Consider the following 18,592-nt stretch of genomic DNA (forward strand, 5'->3'; position numbering starts at 1 on the left):
GCTACCCCAACTGCTCTCAACACCCAAAACGCCCCCCATCCCCGGCGAGGCAACGGAAACCTACCTTAGATCCGGGGCTCCCCGGCATCTTCTTCTGTAGGCTGGGCTGCAGTCCCAGCAGTGGCCACCGCTCCTGGTGGCGCTGCTGGGACAGAGAGCTCTGATTGGCCAGCAGCCCTATTAGGCAGGACTTCCTATCTCAAACGGGTGGAAGTCCTGCCTCAGAGCAATTAAAGCCTGGGAAGCCGCAGATTTTCCGTCAGTGGACCATCCACCAAGGGTAAAATTCTGGCCATGGTTGCAAGTGACCAAGGTTGGAAACTAAATATTCCAGGGTACTTGACATTTTAAAAAGCCAGGCAGAATGGAAAAGGAGGGGGGGGGTTGCCCTGATAATAAAGGATGACATAAGGTCAGTTGCGAGAATGTATCTTGACTCAGAAGATCAGGAAGTAGAATCAGTATGGGGGGGGAGATCGGAAATAATAAGGGGCAGAAAACTGGTAGAATTAGTTTACAGGCCCCCTAACAGTAGCTGTATCATTGGACAGAGTATTAATCAAGAAATAATGGAAGCTTGTGACAAAGGTGATTCAGCAATCATGGGAAGTCTAATCTTCATATAGATTTGATGAATCAAATTGGTAAAGGTAGTCTGGAAGATGTGTTTATAGATTGCATTCAAGACAGTTTCCTAGCACAATACAGAGTGCAGCCAACCAGATAAGGCTATTTTAAATCTTGCATTGTGTAATGAAATAGGGTTAATTAGGCAGAGTGATCATAATAATATAATAGAATTTAACATTACGTTTGAGAGTGACATACTCCAGACCGAAACAAGAATGTTAAACTTAAATAAAGCCAATTACATAGGTATGAGGGGCAAGTTGGAGAAGGTTGATTGGGAAAATATATAAAAGTATATAAAAAAGAGAGTAGCAAACGTAAACATTGGTCCCTTAGAAGCTGAAACAGAGGAAATTACAATGGGGAATAAGGAAATGGCAGAGACGATAAGCAAAAACTTTGGATCTGACTTCACGGTGGAAGACAGAAAAAGCAGACAGTAAGGAACCAAGGGCTAATGAGAGTAACTGATATCAGTAGAGAGAAAGTACTACAGAAACGAATGGAACTAAATGTTGACAAATTCCTTGGACCTGATGGTTCTAAAAGAGGTGGCTGCAGAGATCATGGTTGCATTGTTTTTGATCTTCCAGAATTTCCTAGATTCTAGAACAGTCCACATGGATTGGAAGATATCAAACATGACCCTACTATTCAAGAAAAGAGGGAGAGAGAAAAAAGGGAACTGTAAGTCATTTAGCCTGGCATCGATAGCGGGGAACATGCTAAAATCTATTATTAGGGGCGTGAATAATTAATGATTAGGCAGATTCAACATTGTTTTACGTAGGAAAATTGTGTTTGACAAATTTATTAGAGTCTTTTGAGGATGTGCCCTCGCAGGGTAGGTAAAGGGAAAGCAGTGGGTGTAATACATTTGAGATATCCATAAAGCGTTTAACAAGGTGCCACATAAAAGGTTATATTACACTATTATCACCATCCTCAATGATGGAGGAGCCCAGTACATCAGTGCAAAAAACACGAGCATCCACCCGACAATGTGGAAAATTGCTCAGTTATGTCCTGTCCACAAAAAGCAGGACAAATCCAATCTGGCCAATTACCACCCCATCAATCCCTAATTGCCCTTGACAAGGTGGTGGTGAGCTGCCTTCTTGAACTGCTGCAGTCCATCTGGTGCAGATACACCCACAGTGCTGTTAGGGAGGGAGTTCCAGGATTTTGATCCAGCAACAGTGAAGGAACGGCAATATATTTCCAAGTCAGGACTCGTGTTACTCAATACTACCACCCCTCCTCCTTTTTTTCCTTTCCTATCTTTCCTGAACAACTTGTATCCAGGAATATTTTGGAACCAGTCCTTCCCTTTTTTGAGCCAGGGCTTCACTATTGTCGCAACATCATATTTCCATCTGCCTATTTGCACCTGCAGCTCACCAATCTTATTTACCATGCTTTGTGTATTTACATACATGCACTGTAAATCTGTATTACATCTTATTTATTCCCTCTTAGTTTGACCCTACCTAGTGCCTTACTATTTCTTAGTGTAGTGCTATCTATCTCACCTAATCCTTTGTCCATCTTGTTTCTCCTTTCTAATGCTACATCCTAGTTCCCATGCCCCTGCCAAATTAGTTTAAAACTTCTACCACAGCACTAGCAAACTGTCCTACAAGGACATTGGTCCTGGCCCTGGTTGAGGTGCAACTGGTCCGGTCTGTAAAGGTCCCACCTCCCCCATAAACAGTCCCAATATCCCAGGAATCTGAAGCCTCCTGTTACGACCAGGTGAGGAAAGGTTCTCAGGCTTCCCTTTCACTCCTTCTCTGGTTTGACCTCAACAGGGTTTATCTTTTAAACGCAGTGTTTTAACATACCAACTCAGTGAGCACTTGCTTCTGTTACCCTAATTACACTTGCAAGTGAACCAATCAGACAGGTTTTCTTGAGTTTAAACAAAAAGGATGTAAGTTTATTAACCTTATCACTCTAAACCAGTTAAAATTACTAAAATATGAGACACATCCACACTCACATTCATCTGAGAGGCACACACACACACCAATAGATACAGAGGGGAAAAGTCAGAGTTCAGAGGATGAAGTGAGGTCCGTAATAAATGGAATTCAAATACTGAGTTTCAAAGTCCTAAGTTGAAGTCAAAGTCTTGAAATCCTTGCTGGGGCTATGTGCACAATTAAGGCTTGCTTCTCTGGTTCTGGAAGACCGAAAAGAGGTTTTATCCGTCTTGTGGGTTGTTGCTTGTGAGGTTCTGTAAATTTGAGGTTTAACTGCGGCCAAGACTTCCCTGGGACTTGGCTGGACAAGGAGAGAGAGAGAGAGAGAGAGGTGCTTTTCTTCTTGGAGTTCAGTTACAGTCTCTTTCTTTCTGAGGCACAATTCACAAATTCATTGTTATACCAACAGGTATGTCATGTGACCACCTCTGTTTGAAAGCGCAAGTTTCTGGAAGGTTGTTTGAAATTCAAAGTTCTTCAGATATACTTGGGGGGGGGAGGTGGTTGGCTCTTTCAAAGTCAAAGGGTGTCGATGGCTTTTGATCACCACTATTGACAAAACTATTCTCGTTAATTGAATCAGGGAGCGCCCCCCACCATTGTTCGAGCTAGACTGGGTAATTTACCTCTGTCTCCCAGCCAGCCTTTTGGCTTCTCATATGCAAATTGTGCGTGGCCATATTTAGCTGTTCTGTTCTGCTTTTTTAAAAGTTATTTGTGATAACGTCCAGTAAAAAGTTCTCAATCAAAGTTTCATACAACTAAACTAATATTTTCCATTTGGCATGTGGGTTCTTACGTCACATCCTCGCTCCTGAATCATCTCTCCAGCCATGCATTCATCTGCTCTATCCTCCTATTTCTATACTCACTAGCGCCAGAGATTACTGCTTTTGAGGTCCTGCTGCTTAGTCTCTTTCCTAGCACCATACAATTTACCTGCAAGACCTTATCTCTCTTTCTACCTATGCTGCTGGTACCAATATGGACCATCATTGCAGCAGCTTATTCGGAAGCAGAGAGTGCGAGCGAGTGAGTGATCAGCTGGAAAGGTCAGTTTCAACTTAAATTTAATTTTCCTTTTGTTTTCGGTGGACCAGGGGGCTTCTGGGTAAGTAAAAACCTATATATTTGGACAGTTTCTGAACCCGAGACACTACACGTGTAGTGTCTCCCACCCGCCCTCCTCCTCTAAAAAAAAAGGACTCGGTGGTGTGTAGATAAGGTAAGGCTTTTTCTATTCCTCTTTTTTTTTTAATCGTGAGATTGGTAAAAACTTTTCGTTCCTTTTTCATTTATCTAAGTTAAGCTTAAGATTAAAAATGGCAGGAGATCTCAGACCCGTGTTATACTCCTCTTGCTCAATATCGGAGCTCAGGGACGAGGCTGATGTCCCTGACTCCTTCACGTGCAGGAAGTGTGGCCAGCTGCAGCTCGTTAGACCGCATGATGGCTCTGGAGCTGCGGATGGACTCACTTTGGAGCATCCGCGATGCTGAGGAGGTCGTGGATAGCACGTTTAGCGAATTGGTCACACCGCAGATTAGGATTGCTGAGGGAAAAAGGGAATGGGTGACCAAAAGGCAGAGAAAGAGCAGGAAGGCAGCGCAGGTGTCCCCTGCGGTCATCTCCCTCCAAAACAGGTATACCGTTTTGGATACTGTTGAGGTAGATGGCTCACCAGGGGAAGGCAGCAGTAGCCAGGTTCATGGCACCGTGGCTGGCTCTGCTGTTCGGAAGGGAGGGAAAAAGAGTGGAAGGGCTATAAATAGGGGATTCGATTGTAAGGGGAGTAGATAGGCGGTTCTGTGTTCGAAAACGAGACTCCCGAATGGTATGTTGCCTCCCAGGTGCACGGGTCAGGGGTGTCTCAGATCGGCTGCAGAACATTCTGAAGGGGGAGGGTGAACAGCCAGTTGTCGTTGTGCACATAGGCACCAATGATATAGGTAAAAAACGGGATGAGGTCCGACAAGCAGAATTTAGGGAGTTAGGAGCCAAGTTAAAAAGTAGGACCTCAGAGGTAGTAATCTCAGGATTGCTACCAGTGTACCAGTGCCACGTGATAGTCAGAGTAGAAATGAAAGAATAGTTAGGATGAATGCGTGGCTTGAGAGATGGTGCAGGAGGGAGGGGTTCAGATTTTTGGGATATTGGAACCAGTTCTGGGGGAGGTGGGACTATTACAAATTGGACGGTCTACACCTGGGCTGGACTGGAACAATGTCCTTGGGGGTGCTTTTGCTAACGCTGTTGGGGAGGGTTTAAACTAATGTGGCAGGGGGATGGGAACCAAATGAGGAGGTCACTGGACAGTAAGGAGGTAGTAACTAAAGCCTGTAAGGAACTAGATAATGAAGTCAGCGTGACGAAGGGAAAGAGTAGGCAGGGAGCAGATGATGTACGCAAAGGGACTGGTGGTCTGAGGTGCATTTGTTTTAATGCAAGAAGTGTAGTAGGTAAGGCAGATGAACTTAGGGCTTGGATTAGTACCTGGGAGTATGATGTTATTGCTATTACTGAGACTTGGTTGAGGGAAGGGTATGATTGGCAACTAAATATGCCAGGATATCGATGCTTCAGGCGGGATAGAGAGGGAGGTAAAAGGGGTGGAGGAGGTACATTACTGGTCAAAGAGGATATTACAGCTGTGCTGAAGGAGGGCACTATGGAGGACTCGAGCAGTGAGGCAATATGGGCAGAACTCAGAAATAGGAAGGGTGCGGTAACAATGTTGGGGCTGTACTACAGGCCTCCCAACAGCGAGCGTGAGATAGGGGTACAAATATGTAAACAGATTATGGAAAGATGTAGGAGCAACAGGGTGGTGGTGATAGGAGATTTTAATTTTCCCAACATTGACTGGGATTCACTTAGTGTTAGAGGTCCAGATGGAGCAGAATTTGTTAGGAGCATCCAGGAGGGTTTTCTAGAGCAGTATGTAAATAGTCCAACTCGGGAAGGGGCCATACTGGACCTGGTGTTGGGGAATGAGCCCGGCCAGGTGGTTGAAGTTTCAGTAGGGGACTACTTTGGGAATAGTGATCACAATTCCGTAAGTTTTAGAATACTCATGGACAAAGACGAGAGTGGTCCTAAAGGAAGAGTGCTAAATTGGGGGAAGGCCAACTATACCAAAATTCGGCAGGAGCTGGGGAATGTAGATTGGGAGGAGCTGTTTGAAGGTAAATCCACATTTGATATGTGGGAGGCTTTTAAAGAGAGGTTGATTAGCGTGCAGGAGAGACATGTTCCTGTGAAAATGAGGGATAGAAATGGCAAGATTAGGGAACCATGGATGACAGGTGAAATTGTGAGACGAGCTAAGAGGAAAAAGGAAACATACATAAGGTCTAGGAGGCTGAAGAAAGACGAAGCTTTGAAACAATATCGGGAATGTAGAACCAATCTGAAACGAGGAATTAAGAGGGCTAAAAGGGGTCATGAAATATCTTCAGCAAACAGGGTTAAGGAAAATCCCAAAGCCTTTTATTCATATATAAAGAGCAAGAGGGTAACTAGAGAAAGGATTGGCCCACTCAAGGACAAAGGAGGAAAGTTATGCGTGGAGTCAGAGAAAATGGGTGAGATTTTAAACGAGTACTTTGCATCGGTATTCACCGAGGAGAGGGACATGACGGATGTTGAGGTTAGGGACAGATGTTTGATTACTCTAGGTCAAGTCGGCATAAGGAGGGAGGAAGTGTTGGGTATTCTAAAAGGCATTAAGGTGGACAAGTCCCCAGGTCCGGATGGGATCTATCCCAGGTTACTGAGGGAAGCGAGAGAGGAAATAGTTGGGGCCTTAACAGATATCTTTGCAGCATCCTTAAACACGGGTGAGGTCCCGGAGGACTGGAGAATTGCTAATGTTGTCCCCTTGTTTAAGAAGGGTAGCAGGGATAATCCAGGTAATTATAGACCGGTGAGCCTGACGTCAGTGGTAGGGAAGTTGCTGGAGAAGATACTGAGGGATAGGATCTATTCCCATTTGGAAGAAAATGGGCTTATCAGTGATAGGCAACATGGTTTTGTGCAGGGAAGGTCATGTCTTACCAACTTAATAGAATTCTTTGAGGAAGTGACAAAGTTGATTGATGAGGGAAGGGCTGTAGATGTCATCTACATGGACTTCAGTAAGGCGTTTGATAAGGTTCCCCATGGTAGGCTGATGGAGAAAGTGAAGTCGCATGGGGTCCAGGGTGTACTAGCTAGATGGATAAAGAACTGGCTGGGCAACAGGATACAGAGAGTAGTAGTGGAAGAGAGTTTCTCAAAATGGAGACGTGTGACCAGTGGTGTTCCACAGGGATCCGTGCTGGGACCACTGTTGTTTGTGATATACATAAATGATTTGGAGGAAAGTATAGGTGGTCTGATTAGCAAGTTTGCAGACGACACTAAGATTGGTGGAGTAGCAGATAGTGAAGGGGACTGTCAGCGAATACAGCAGAATATAGATAGATTGGAGAGTTGGGCAGAGAAATGGCAGATGGAGTTCAATCAGGGCAAATGCGAGGTAATGCATTTTGGAAGATCCAATTCAAGAGTGAACTATACAGTAAATGGAAAAGTCCTGGGGAAAATTGATGTACAGAGAGATTTGGGTGTTCAGGTCCATTGTTCCCTGAAGGTGGCAACGCAGGTCAATAGAGTGGTCAAGAAGGCATACGGCATGCTTTCCTTCATCGGACGGGGTATTGAGTACAAGGGTTGCCAGGTCATGTTACAGTTGTCTAAGACTTTGGTTCGGCCACATTTAGAATACTGCGTGCAGTTCTGGTCGCCACATTACCAAAAGGATGCAGATGCTTTGGAGAGGGTGCAGAGGAGGTTCACCAGGATGTTGCCTGGTATGGAGGGCGCTAGCTATGAAGAGAGGTTGAGCAGATTAGGATTATTTTCATTAGAAAGACGGAGGTTGAGGGGGGACCTGACTGAGGTGTACAAAATCATGAGAGGTATAGACAGGGTGGATAGCAAGAAGCTTTTTCCCAGAGTGGGGGATTCAATTACTAGGGGTCACGAGTTCAAAGTGAGAGGGGAAAAGTTTAGGTGGGATATGCGTGGTAAGTTCTTTACGCAGAGGCTGGTGGGTGCCTGGAATGCGTTGCCAGCGGAGGTGGTAGACGCGGGCACGATAGCGTCTTTTAAGATGTATAGAACATAGACATTACAGCGCAGTACAGGCCCTTCAGCCCGCGATGTTGCGCCGACCTGTGAAACCATCTGACCTACACTATTCCATTTTCATCCATATGTCTATCCAATGACCACTTAAATGCCCTTAAAGTTGGCGAGTCTACTACTGTTGCAGGCAGGGCGTTCCACGCCCCTACTACTCTCTGTGTAAAGAAACTACCTCTGACACCTGTCCTATATCTATCACCCCTCAACTTAAAGTGATGTCCCCTCGTGTTTGCCATCACCATCCGAGGAAAAAGGCTCTCACTATCCACCCTGTCCAGCCCTCTGATTATCTTATATGTCTCTATTAAGTCACCTCTTCTTCTCCTTCTCTCTAACGAAAACAACCTCAAGTCCCTCAGCCTTTCCTCGTAAGACCTTCCCTCCATACCAGGCAACATCCTAGTAAATCTCCTCTGCACCTTTTCCAAAGCTTCCACATCCTTCCTATAATGCGGTGACCAGAACTGCACGCAATACTCCAGGTGCGGCCGCACCAGAGTTCTGTACAGCTGCAGCATGACCTCGTGGCTCCTAAACTCGATCCCCCTACTAATAAAAGCTAACACACCATATGCCTTCTTAATAGCTCTATTAACCTGGGTGGCAACTTTCAGGGATTTATGTACCTGAACACCAAGATCTCTCTGTTCATCTACACTACCAAGAATCTTCCCATTAGCCCAGTATTCTGCAATCCTGTTACTCCTTCCAAAGTGAATCACCTCACACTTTTCCGCATTAAACTCCATTTGCCATCTCTCAGCCCAGCTCTGCAGCCTATCTATGTCCCTCTGTAACCTACAACATCCTTCGGCACTATCCACAACTCCACCGACCTTCGTGTCATCCGCAAATTTACTAACCCACCCTTCTACACCCTCATCCAGGTCATTTATAAAAATGACAAACAGCAGTGGCCCCAAAACAGATCCTTGCGGTACACCACTAGTAACTAAACTCCAGGATGAAAATTTACCATCAACACCACCCTCTGTCTTCTTTCAGCTAGCCAATTTCGGATCCAAAGCACTAATTCACCTTCAATCCCATACTTCTGTATTTTCTGCAATAGCCTACCGTGGGGAACCTTATCAAACGCCTTACTGAAATCCATATAGACCACATCCACGGCTTTACCCTCATCCACCTGTTTGGTCACCTTGTCAAAAAACTCAATAAGATTTGTGAGGCACGACCTACCCTTCACAAAACCGTGCTGACTATCTTTAATGAACTTATTCTTTTCAAGATGATTATAAATCCTATCTCTTATAACCTTTTCCAACATTTTACCCACAACCGAAGTAAGGCTCACAGGTCTATAATTACCAGGGCTGTCTCTACTCCCCTTCTTGAACAAGGGGACAACATTTGCTATCCTCCAGTCTTCCGGCACTATTCCTGTCGACAATGACGACATAAAAATCAAGGACAAAGGCTCTGCAATCTCCTCCCTGGCTTCCCAGAGAATCCTAGGATAAATCCCATCTGGCCCAGGGGACTTATCTATTTTCACACTTTCCAAAATTGCTAACACCTCCTCCTTGTGAACCTCAATCCCATCTAGCCTAGTAGTCTGTATCTCAGTATTCTCCTCAACAACATTTTCTTTCTCCACTGTAAATACTGATGAAAAATATTCATTTAACACTTCCCCTATCTCCTCCGATTCCACACACAACTTCCCACTACTATCCTTGATTGGCCCTAACCTATCTCTAGTCATTCTTTTATTCCTGATATACCTATAGAAAGCCTTAGGGTTTTCTTTGATCCTATCCGCCAATGACTTTTCGTGTCCTCTCCTTGCTCTTCTTATCTCTCCCTTTAGATCCTTCCTGGCCAGCTTGTAACTCTCAAGCGCCCTAACTGAGCCTTCACGTCTCATCCTAACATAAGCCTTCTTCTTCCTCTTGACAAGCTCTTCAACTTCTTTAGTAAACCACGGCTCCCTCGCTCGACAACTTCCTCCCTGCCTGACAGGTACATACTTATCAAGGACACGCAGTAGCTGCTCCTTGAATAAGCTCCACATTTCGATTGTGCCCATCCCTTGCAGTTTCCTTCCCCATCCTACGCATCCTAAATCTTGCCTAATCGCATCATAATTTCCTTTCCCCCAGCTATAATTCTTGCCCTGCTGTATATGCCTGTCCCTGCCCATCGCTAAGGTATACCTAACCGAATTGTGATCACTATCACCAAAGTGCTCACCAACTTCTAAATCTAACACCTGGCCGGGTTCATTACCCAGTACCAAATCCAATGTGGCATCGCCCCTGGTTGGCCTGTCTACATACTGTGTCAGAAAACCCTCCTGCACACACTGGACAAAAACAGACCCATCTAAAGTACTTGAACTATAGTATTTCCAGTCAATATTTGGAAAGTTAAAGTCCCCCATAACCACTACCCTGTTACTCTCGCTCCTGTCAAGAATCATCTTTGCTATCCTTTCCTCTACATCTCTGGAACTATTTGGAGGTCTATAGAAAACTCCCAACAGGGTGACCTCTCCTCTCCTGTTTCTAACCTCGGCCCAGACTACCTCAGTAGACGAGTCCTCAAACGTCCTTCCTGCCGCTGTAATACTTTCCTTGATTAACAATGCCACACATATCTGGACAGATACATGAATGGGCAGGAAGCAAAGAGATACAGACCCTTAGAAAATAGGCGACATGTTTAGATGTAGGATCTGGATCAGCGCAGGCTTGGAGGGCCGAAGGGCCTGTTCCTGTGCTGTAATTTTCTTTGTTCTTTATAACCTCTAGATGTTCACCCTCCCCCTTCAGAATGTTTTGCAGATGCTCAGTGACATCCTGGACCTTGGCACTGTGAAGGCACCCTGGAATCACGTTTGCAACTGCAGATATGCCTGTCTGTTCCAAACTGTAGAATCTCCATAGAACTTTTGCTACCCCAAACTTCCTCCACCCCCGCTGCACAGCTGAACCTGTAGTGCCGTAGACTCGGCTGCATCTGTACTCCCCAGAGGAACCATTTCCCTCACCAGTATTCAGAACTGAGTACCGGTTGGAGAGTGGCATGCATTCAGGGGACTCCAGTACAACCTGCCTGGTTCTCCTTGACTCTCTGGCATACCCTCTCTGCCTGCTCACTCTTGAGCTTTGGGGTGATCACTTCCAGAAATGTGCTCTCCATGTAGCTCTCATCCTGGTGGATGCCAGCTGCTGCTCAAGCTCTGAAACCCAGAACTCATGTTCCTCCAGCTGATGACACTTCCTGCAATTGTGGGGCTGGGTTTTATGCAGGCAGCAGGGGTTCCAATGTGGGACCAGAAAAACAAGGGGAACCCTACCCCTACCGTTCTGAGGACCCCTGGCTGCATTTTATGGCTCTCAGGCAGTTAACTGCCAGGGTCAACTGGACACATCTGGAGTACTGTGTACAGTACTGGTCTCCTTATTTAAGGATGTAAATGCGGTACACAGAAGGATTACTGGACTAATACCTGGAATGGGCGGCTGTCTTACGAGGAAAGATTGGACAGGCTAGCCTTGTATTTGCTGGAATTTAGAAGAGTAAGAGGCGACTTGATTGAAACATATAAGATGCTGAGTGGTCTTGACAGGGTGGATATGGAAAGGATGTTTCCCCTTGTGGGAGAATCTAGAACTAGGGGTCACTGTTTAAAAATAAGGGGTCACCCATTTAAGACAGAGATGAGGAAATATTTTTTCTCTCAGAGGGTCATGAATCTTTAGAATTCTCTTCCTCAACTTTGAATATTTTTAAGGCAGAGGTAGATAGATTCTTGAGAAGCATGGGGATGGAAGGTTATCGAGAGTAGGTGGAAATGTGGAGTAATCAGTTCAGCCATGAACATACTGAATGACGGAGCAGGCTCAAAGGGCCGAGTGGCCTACTCCTGCTCCTAATTCGTATGTAACATCCCTTTAAAAGCAGGGGGATCCCGCCTCCTAGAGCTGCCGGCCAATAAGAGGGCTGGCATCTCAGCAGTCCCAACAGCAACCCAGGAGCAGTGGCCACTGGCTGATACTGCAGCACTGGAGCCCCAGACTGCAGGTAAATGGGAGCGTGCTGACCATCACATCAGCACACCAATGCTGCAGCACGCCTGCACACCATCACACAATCACACCATCACACAATCACACCATCACACAATCACACCATCACACCAGTACACCATCACACCAGTACACCATCACACCAGTACACCATCACACCAGTACACCATCACACCATCACACAATCACACCATCACACCAGTACACCATCACACCAGTACACCATCACACCAGTACACCATCACACCAGTACACCATCACACCATCACACCATCACACCAACACACCATCACACCATCACACCAACACACCATCACACCAACACACCAACACACCAACACACCAACACACCAACACACCAACACACCATCACACCAACACACCAACACACCATCACACCATCACTCCAGTCAGACAGGCCCCGGCGAGGGGTGGGGGAGTGGTTGTTGAGGGTGGTGAGGTGGACGCGTTGGTGTTGGTGTAGGGTCAGCCTTTGCCGCTGATGGACCTCCGTGGGCCACAGATTGCCCAAGCAGGAGAGTCCCCTCCAAGCTAGCAGGGAGGCTGCCTGGTGATACTGGCGGGACTCTGGTAAAATACCAGTGGTGGTGGGAAAAGGCCCTTAAGTGGCCTCTCCACCCCTGCCTTCCCTTGCTATTTCCTTCCCTTGCTATTTTGTGGTCCCCCACACCAGTCTGCCTGTCCCTAGAGGGCTGACAAAATTCAGCCTGTGGTTTTCCAGGGCATAAGAAGATCCTGGAGTTCCCACATGGCACAGGATGCACATTCCATGGGACTGAGATGTCCTGCTATGCTTCTATTTATTAAATTATTTCCTAAATTAAGAGAAATAAACTTGAGACTTAAATAAACACACACCAATCACCAATCACATCCTTTCCTTTTGCTGACATCACTTTATTTTACAGGGAACTTAACATCACTTAACTTATGTTCTATATATCTCAATTTCAATTTCTGGAAAATTCAGAAACCTTTAATGTTTCTATTACTCTTTATTTAATTTTAACTTTATCCCCCCTAGATCTGATGAATTAATTAAACACTGATCATAATTATATCAAACTTATCCAATATACAAGGCATAAAATATGACAAGTTATGGTTTATGGATTTTATCGAATTGGCTTACTTTTCATTTTATACTAATTCATTGCTCTAGCTTAATTTATAGGTTGATTAAATTAAATGCTTACCTGTCAACTCACCCACACACCTCTTTGCGCTGTGACGTCACTGTGATTTTTTTTCCTTCTGTTCGGTTCACAGACTCACCATCAGCCTTGCCCTTTATACTGCTCCACTTTACTTTCAGCCTTGCCCTTTATGCTGCTCTGCTCCGCTCCACTCTCAGCCTCACCCATTATGCCATGCCTCGCCGCTCCACGCTCAGCCTCACCCTCACCCTTTATTGGCTCCACTCTCGGCTTCGCCCTTTATGCTGCTCTACTCTGCTCTCGGCCTCAGTTATAATGCTGGGGAAGTCAAATTGTCAGGCTTGTCACCTGAAAGTGTTATCCCATTCACCTGCCATGCCCTCCTGAGGTTCTTGAATCTCTTGGGCACGTCTCCAGGTTCAAGGGATCACACTCCTGCTACTCACTTCCTTGCTCACTTCCACAGATGTCTACTTGGTCTGACAGTCTGGCCTCTTATTCTTGTCCTTCGATAACACCACCTCACTTCAGTCCCTCAGATCCTGCAGCAGGACATCCAGGTAAGTGCTGGAGACCCAGGAGGCAGCCTTCTCAGGGTTGCTTTCCATTCTGTGGCTGCTGAAGCCTGAGAAATCAATGTACAATTCAGCCATCCTGACACCTGCCAGAGTCTCTTTAACTAGAAATTCTTTCTTTGACAGATTCAGTGCGTCATCCCACCCACCCTCTCTGATTGGCCAGGAAACCTGAAGGTGGGATGCTAATGCTGTGGCTGAGTTAAAAGGCCAGAGCAAAGCACGCTATAATGTCAAATGGTTTCCCAACCCAATATCGGCCTCCCTACCACTTGTGGGTCTGTTTAGATAAAATTCCAGCCATTAACTCTCTTTCTCTCTTCACAGACACTGAGTATTTCCAGCATTTTCTGTTTTCATTTCAGATGCAGCATCACAAAAGCATGAATAAATTGTGCCAAGAAGAAAAGGCACAGCAAACAGGAAGCCTCAAGGACTTTTATGTATATGCGTTCATCTCCTCTGGTAACATTGCAAGTGACATCTCCCATGGGAATATACTTGGGAAGCAAAAACCACATGCAATCTCCAAATGACGTAGTGTTAGAGTGTGGGAGATAATGGATTGGGCTACAAATGTAATTCAATCCTCTTTTAATGACACATATCCTGTCTTTGATATCATATTTCCATAAAGCATTTCTATGTCCAAATTTATATTGATAACTACCATTCAAAAATTGTCATACTGTAATTACACCCTCCTGTCAGTGGAAAGAGACAGGGTCAGAGGGGAAAGGATGATGGAGCAGTGTGAGGAAATGGAGTGTGAAAGGAGAAGGGGTAAGGAGGAAGGAAGGCAAGTGGGAATTTGAGGTGGAGGAAGGACAGCATGGTGGGTGGGAAGGGGAAGTGCAGAGGAGCAAGGAGAAGAGATGGGAAGGGAGAAGAGTGAATGGGAGATGGAGCTGACAGGACTGGTGGAGGGGACAGGGGAGAAGTTCCTCAGAAGTAGAGTTAAATGCTCACCAGAGAGCCAAAATTTAGTGTTATATGTTTGAGTCTTCCCCTCATTAGTTAGCCAACCCAGAGATATTCCCTGTTTTTGCTAAGCTTCAGGCTCCTCTATTGCCATGATATCTGATGTCGCTTAAGCCCTTCCCTCCAGGACATGAGGTGTAAGCTCCAACAGGCCACCATTGCAGGGGAAGTACCTGAGGCTTAGTAGGAATGGGGGATGCAAGAGGCAGGGCGGGGGAGGTCCAGCTCCAATGGGCCACTAGAACAAGAGATATGCCTGAGGCCGAGTGGGAGAGGGGGATATCATGGCTGGCAGTAGAAGCTGTCAGGGTAGGTGTTGGAACATGGAATAAAAGAGGTAGAAAGGTAGATGGGAAGTTAAACATAAGTTTAGTAGAGAGGATGATGAAAAGCTAAAGGCCACTTAAATAGAAATCAGAATGCAGGACAGTGTGAGAGACTGGACAATGGTGTATTGAATAAAGCATTGTGGCTGAAGCTTGAAAGTCTGCCAAAAGAAGGCCTCTGACTGTAACGGAAAAACAGCTATGCTGAGACACAGCTGTGTAAGTTTCACACAGAAAACAGACAGATAAGTAAAAACAGACAGATAGAGAAAAGACATACGTGCAGGGCAACATAGGCTTTAGATCAGGCTGACAACAATGTAAAATTACAGAAGAGGAAGTACCATGTGAGATCAGGAGGCAAAGGGAGTTAATCAAGGGAAAGGAGGTAAATTCAAGCTTGTTGAAGGAAGAAATAAGGTACAGAATGAGACATTTTTTTCGCTGAAATTAGTACAGTGTTAGAATGCATGCTTACATTTATTGTACTCTATCTGTTAACTCTAATCAGCTTGTAAATGGCTTTGCATACTGATGGAAGAAATAAAGGTATTGAACCTCACCGCATTGGCTCAATTACTCATCTTTTTAAAAACAGCAGGGGCCAGCTCAAGTGGGACATCCATACTAGAGGCCAACAGGATGCAGACTTGGCAGCATAACAGCACCCCCTTGAAAAAGAAATCGTGAGACTTGAATGGATACCAATCAGCATGACAGGCATGCTGGTGGGTGACAACGAGGTCTGAGGGCTGTCAATCCTCATCAAGGTTTTACTTATTTTGTTATAAAGACCTACAATTCACATCACAGTGGTCCTCAAATTCCATGAGACTTCTCTGGGTCTTCTGCTTTACCTACAATGGGGACAAGAGGAATCACCGGAAGGTGGCCCCTTTTAACTTATTTTGACATATCTTACTCTACAAATAAGCACAGCTCCATATGTTTAAATAGATTTTTGGCATAACTTACTCTTTGCCGTAAATCTAATTTTAAAATGTCCCTGATGTTCACGCTCTGTGGGAGTTGGAAGTCAGTGCAAGATGTCTGGGTTCTTTGCAAATGACTTGTAAGGTATAGAACCAATAACATTTATATTTAAAGATATTAATACATGAACTATAAGAGGCATGGAGCAAATAAAAGGCTATTTGATCCATCCATCAAAGTCAATCTTTGCATAGGCTATGTGCAATCTGCCCTATTATGGACTCTGCACCAAATACTTAATCTCATTGGGGAAAGTTCGATAATGTTCTGACTCCCAAGGTACCAAGCGAAACTCCAAAATATCAATCCATCCCCATGCATCTACTATTAAAAGATATAGATTAAAAAGTAACTTCTGAATGTAATTAACCTCAAACAAACCCGCTAGTGAAGTATTTAAATAAATGTTTCATATCAAATTTGGAAGTTCAGGATAAGGGTCAGTAGTCTGAATCACAAGCTGTATTACTGTCTCATCGTTAATATCTTAAACCACTTAAAACCACTTGTACTTCAGCAATCAATACATTCAACAAGAGTTAATTCTGATTGCTTTAAACCAGGGATTTCACTACATCATACATTTCTCTAGATTAAAACAATGACTAAACTTCGAAAGAACCTCATTGGTTGTGACAATAGCAAAATACTGCGGATGGTGGAAAACTGAAATAAAAATAGAAAATGCTGGAAATACTTAGCAGGTGTGGCAGCATCTGTGGAGAGAGAAACGAGTTAAAGTTTCAGATGTTCTGATGAAAGGTCACAGACGCTAACTCTGTTTCTCTCTCCAAAGATTCTACCACACCTGCTGAGTATTTCCAGCATTTAATGTTTTTATTTCATTGATTGTAAAATACCTTGTGAAAGGCGCTATATAAATACAACAAAGTTGGTGAATAAGGTTGGTGAGCTACAAGCGCAAATAGCTGTGTGGGAATATGATGTAATGGCAATAGCAGAAATGTGGCTTAGAAATGGGGAACACTTGGCGTTTAATATTCACGGATACAGTGTTCAGAAAAGATAGGGAATGAAAAAAGGAAGGTGGGTAGCAGAATTAATTCATGACTCCATGACTCCAATTTCTTTTTAAAGGCCGCTAAAGCTTTTAAACAGCTGCTACTTACTTTTATCATAATTAACACCCAAATTGCACCGCAGAAGTAAGGAAGATCACTGTTCAGTGTCAGGAGAAGACTTAGGGAAGGCTACTGGAGGTTTTTGAAGTGAGGAAGAGAGTAGCAAAGTTTAGGAAGAATCTTTCAGTTTCAGATAGATAAACGCTCTGCAACCAAAGATGCAGTGAAGAAAGAATTGAAGTGAATGGATGGAACATTGAGGGGTAGCACACAGGCAGTTTTCCATTATCTGCTGCCTGTGTGCAAGGCCTGCTGACAGCAGGGGAGGTCATTGAGTAAAGTAGAGTAGAAGGAGGCCAGTTGGCCCATTGAGTCCATGTAGAGCAACCCAGTCAGTCCCATTACCTGCTCTATCCCCATAGCTCTGCAAGTTTATTTCCCTGAAGTGCCCATCCAATTTCCTTTTGAAATCATTAATCACCTTTGCTTCCAGCACCCTCTTAGACAGCAACTTCCAGGTCATTACCACTCACTGCTGTTATGTGAGTGTTTCTATTTTTCTTTGCAAATAGTGCTTTAAGAGCTGACATTTGAATTGTGGACTGAGTGTAGTGTGGACAGATGCAAGGCACCTGTTTCCAAGTAGCACAACAGGGAAAGGACCGGAAGATTTATGACTATCACATGACGTGATTGTGGGTTTTAGTTTCACTTTGCATTGTAAAAGAAGTGTGGGCCGGACCAGCAGTATGCAGTGAGATCTGGCTGGGGACCTGTTTTGCAGACTAGAGAAAAGACCTACTCTCTGTAAAAGAAGACTTGCTTCTCTTGCAAAAAGAATTCCTATATTTGAGGTGTGACTGTGGTCTGCCTGGAGAGAGAAAAGACCCAGGAGAAGAGGAGTTGCTACTCTGTGGAGGAAAAGTGCTTTGCAGAGAGAAAGGCCCTGCAATTTGAGAGGTTGCAGATTCCTATTGCCTCCAGTCTCTCAAAAATCCCTGCCTCAAGAGTGATTCCTGTTGCCTCTTGTGTTTTAGGAGATCCTGAAATCTCAAGAAAGCTTCTATTGCTAGACTGCTATTTCAAAACAAGCAGACCTGTTGCTACACCCTTTGCTGAAATATCTGTGTGACGCCTGCTGCAGACTAATTGCCTTGAAAGCCTACCCATCACAGACTGTTCAACAACCTCGCCTGGGGAGACTTTGAGTGGCATCCGATTATTCGACTCTGGGACAACTCAACGACCCAGAAATACCTTACCAGACCATGACAACCCAATTATTTTATTATTCCTAAGAAACAGTTGTAAACCAAAAAAGCCTTTTTCCCCAGTTAACTGGTTTTTGAATGTATGTGTGAGTTCGTGAGGGTTAGGAAGAACACAAGGTTTTAGAAGAATCTTTTTCACATATAGAGTTATGTCATTATTATTTAAGACTTAGTTTATTAATAAATAGTTAATTTTGTTGTTGTTTAAAGAAACCTGGTTTGGTGTGCTTTATTCTGGGGGACAAATAGAGTGGTTAATTCAGCTATTTTTCCAGTAGGTGGGAAACTTTACTAATATGCTGTGACCTGTGGAGTAGTGGGACTGA

General features: G+C 44.6%; 1 protein-coding gene across 7 annotated transcripts in view; it reads right to left on the bottom strand.

The window, feature by feature from the left end:
• fbxl7 (F-box and leucine-rich repeat protein 7) overlaps nucleotides 1–18,592 on the bottom strand; it is a 530,556-nt gene that overhangs the window by 57,854 nt on the left and 454,110 nt on the right. The window contains exon 1 of one of the 7 annotated variants that reach the window (XM_068050444.1): nucleotides 13,078–13,102. The exons of the other annotated variants lie outside the window; for them this stretch is intronic. The gene's annotated coding sequence lies outside the window, so the exon portion shown is untranslated. Of the gene's footprint in view, nucleotides 1–13,077; nucleotides 13,103–18,592 lie in introns of those variants that run through there. 7 annotated transcript variants of the gene reach the window in all.

The sequence above is a fragment of the Heterodontus francisci genome, chromosome 2 (assembly GCF_036365525.1).
Source record: "Heterodontus francisci isolate sHetFra1 chromosome 2, sHetFra1.hap1, whole genome shotgun sequence".
In the NCBI taxonomy this organism is placed as follows: domain Eukaryota; kingdom Metazoa; phylum Chordata; class Chondrichthyes; order Heterodontiformes; family Heterodontidae; genus Heterodontus; species Heterodontus francisci.